Source organism: Etheostoma cragini, chromosome 8 (genome assembly GCF_013103735.1).
Source record: "Etheostoma cragini isolate CJK2018 chromosome 8, CSU_Ecrag_1.0, whole genome shotgun sequence".
In the NCBI taxonomy this organism is placed as follows: domain Eukaryota; kingdom Metazoa; phylum Chordata; class Actinopteri; order Perciformes; family Percidae; genus Etheostoma; species Etheostoma cragini.
Window position 1 is genome coordinate 98,537 of NC_048414.1, and position 4,071 is coordinate 102,607.

A 4,071-nucleotide genomic window follows, 5' to 3' on the forward strand; every position below is an offset into this window, starting at 1 on the left:
AAAACAATGACATATTTCTAAATATTGATAAGGTAAGCTCATCAACACTGGACCAGGTCCAGAGCTCATCTCAGGATGAAGCAGGTCTACAGGGGGCCATTTGAACGCAATTCAGAAAGAGTCAAAGAATTGCAATATTACTAACAAACTAAATATATTTGGGACAACGGACGTTTCCACAGGGCTGCTCTGGTTTGTAACTGGTTCACTGCCCCCCCCCCCAGGCTTTTAGTTGTTTATCTCCCTCCATACTCTCCGTTCCTCAATCCTATTGAGGATTTATTTCTGCCTGGAGATAGAAAGTGTTTGACCGAAATACACAAATGCGTATACCTCTTCTCCGAGCTATAGAGGACGCATGTGGACATATAGCAGCTGATGCTCTTCATGGCTGGAATCGCCATGGCGATATTTCCCCCGCTGCTTGGCCCGGGAACACATGTGATGTGGATGAGGTGCCGTGGCCAGACCACAACAGAAGGGAGGATGCATCATAGTAGTTTTTTTTTAGTTTTTTTTACTGTAACTGTGTACAGTAAATTCTTCTGGTGTTTTGTATGTAGTGTATGTGCAACTTTGTGTTGGTTGGGAATGGGATCTACACTGTGTACATTTTTTTAGTGGGACAAATAAAATATATTTGTTACTGTGTATTTGTGTTTTCTGAGTATAAAAACAATATTCTCAAATACTTTACAACACACTTATGAATGTACTGTCTGTAGTGTAACACTGAACAAAAAAGGCCTGAGTCATTCTAGTGAATGGAGAAGAAGTGGTTTCCATTCATCGTAGTGTTTTACATTGAGCACATCAGTGTTCAACTGCTTCTTATGAATGTCTTTTCATATGATGGTTTGTGTGTGTCATTTGAAAACAAAATACCATTTTGAGAAGAAATAACATTGTTTTGAATGTAAAGTTTAATTTTGCAGGAGAAATGAGGGGTTTTGCCCATTGTGTGTGTGTTTTTTGATTTGTGTGTAGTGTTCTGAGAATATGAGGCATTCTTTCAGAAAATGTGTGTAAACAATCGAGAAAAACTGTAAATGGCACCCTGTAGACCGGCTCCATCCTGAGATGAGCTCTGGACCTGGTCCAGTGTTGATGAGGTTACCTTATCAATATTTAGAAATATGTCATTGTTTTTCTTTGTATTTACCGTGTTGTGTATGGCATTATTTTCTAAGACCATATTCATGAGTTCAGTTTCCTGTCAAAGAGACAGAAGACGTTCCCAACCACCTTGTGTTGTTCTGCCAAACAAATAGTAAAATACTGTAAATACTGTGAAGGAATACAAAGTAGGAATACTGTGCAGTACTGCAATATTCTAGTGAGAGTAGATTTCTTACCTATTCTCATTTTGGGATGATGGATGCTACAGTGTACCTGCTGTACTCTTTCTCCTTCCTCTTCCTCTTCCTCTTCCTCGTCCACCTCCTCCTACTACTCTCACTCCTCTGGCTCTGACTCTGTTTCCAATGTTGGCATCCTTTCCTCCAAAACAGAAGAGCTCACCTTTTGCCGTTTTATGCTAAAGCTCTGATTGCTAACTGTAAAGCTGTGTGACGGGTGTTTGCCCTTGTGATGAGTCAGTGTGTATATTTCAAAGGGAATGTGTTCCTTGTGAAGACAAGAGATTCTCTTCATGAAAATTGTGCCAAAGGCAGAGAATTGTGTGTAGTGTTTTGGAAAAGATGTGTTTTGGAACTGCAGTCTGAGTGTAGCGCAGGAATTGTGCTTGTAGTTTAGCAGAGTTGCTTCAGGGGGTTGGTGACTGAGTTACATGTTGTGGTCATTGTGTCTCAAGTACCAGTATTTGTGTGTAAACAATTGAGAAAAACTGTAAGTTAAAAACTATTTAAGATTTAGCCTTTTTTTAAGCCTATTTTTTAATAAATTATTATTTATTTTTTTTAATGAAAATTTGTGGGTGGGCCTGTTGAAAAGCGGGTAAAATCTCTATTATGTTAGCACAGATGATATAACAGTATATTAGTCATTTGTATTAGGTTAAACAGTGATTTGATAACATGTTTTAATTTAAGGCCCACCCAAAATTGGTCTGGCCCATCCAAAACTGGAATCCTGGCACTGTGCCACATATATATATATATGTACATCCATCCATCTTTGTCCCTTTATCCGGGGTCTGGTCTCGGGGGCAGCAGCTCCAACAGGGGACCCCAAACTTCCCTTTCCCGAGCCACATCATCCACCTCCAACTGGGGGTTCCGAGGCGTTCCCAGGCCAGGTTAGAGACATAATCTCTCCACCTAGTCTTGGGTCTTCCCCGGGGCCTCCTCCCAGCTGGACGTCCCTCCACCTAGTCCTTGGTCTTCCCCAAGGCTTCCCTAGGGGGGCCCCCCAGGAGGCATCCTTATCAGATGCCCAAACCACCTCAACTGGCTCCTTTCGACACAAAGGAGCAGCGGCTCTACTCCGACCCCCCCACTAATGACTGAGCTTCTCACCCTATCTCTAAGGGAGACCCAGCCCCCCCTCCCTTCCTGAGGAAACCCATTTTGGCCGCTTGTACCCTGGATCTGGTTCTTTGGGTCATAACCTAGCCTTCAGGACCATCAGTGAGGGTAGGAACCAGAACTGACCGGTAGATTGAGAGCTTTGCCTTCTGGCTCAGCTCCCTTTTCATCACAACGGTGCAATAAATTGAATGTAATGCCCCCCCCTACTGCTCCGATTCTCAGACCAATCTCACGGGCCATGGTCCCCTCAATCGCGAACAAGACCCCAAGGTACTTAACCTCCTTCACTTGGGGTAAGGACTCACTCCCTACCTGAAGACATTTAGAGTATACAGTGAGGAAAATACGTATTTGAACACCCTGCTATTTTGCAAGTTCTCCAACTTAGAAATCATGGATGGTCTGAAATTGTCATCGTAGGTGCATGTCCTGTCACTGTGGACATGCACCTATGATGACAATTTCAAATACTTATTTTCCTCACTGTATATACTGTATATATATATATTTCCTGAGGAAATTAATTCATTGCATGTCTTACTTTTTGTCCGTACCTTGGTGTTTATCTGTTCTATTATTGCTAAATTTAACTTAAAAGACCGCTAGACTTATTTTATCGTCTAAACTTAACCGTCAACCTTGTATCTTCTAGACTAAACCGTTGACCTTTTATCGGTTAAGCTTAAACTTAACCTTCGACCTTTTATCGGTTAAACTTAAACTTAACCTTCGACCTTTTATCGGCTAAACTTAACCGTCAACCTTTTATCAGTTAAACTTAAACTTAAAAGATGCTATAGTGCACAAGATAGATATCTACAGAGGAAAATGGCTCCACTGGTTTGAGATTTGCATGTATTTATATTTATATTTATATTATGTATTATATATTTGGGCCTTTTTTATAGAAATGTAAATAATATGTGCTTTATATGAGTTATAATGTTTAGTATGTTTATTTTTGCATATAAGAGAACTCTTTTAGACACAAATCCTTGTGTAGCATTGCTGTGGGTGTAATATCAATAAATATGACGTTATTATGTTGATTATTGGCATAAATAAATGTCATGAGTGCAAAAGCGTCTGGACTTTCTTTGAAAAAGTGTATGTATTTTGTCAACTGTATAAGTTATAATGATTATTTCTTCACAGTGTGACTCCCAAGACATATGAGAAGTGTTTTAGAGGTTTTAATGCTCTGTCTATAATATCAATACATATTTGGAAGATTCATGTTCCATTTTATTCATTTATTTGTCTTTAAGGCCCTACAACCATTTTTAACATTCAAGTGACCTCGCTCCAACCCAAATATTCTAATAACCCAGTTTGTCCTAAAAAAAAATGATGTTCATATCTTGACTAAAGACAACAGGGTTGATGTTTTACAAGTTACTATAAAATAAATCCAGACGGACAATAAACTGTAAAAATGGCCTCAGGGCTCAGAGGGTTAACGGGTCAGTAGTTGTTAATATCATACACATAGTTTTCATAAGCATGCGTTGGTGTGTTTCTCTCTCCACCCAGACCGTGCATTACGACCAAATACTGACTTTAAAGATCAGTTGTTGTAAAA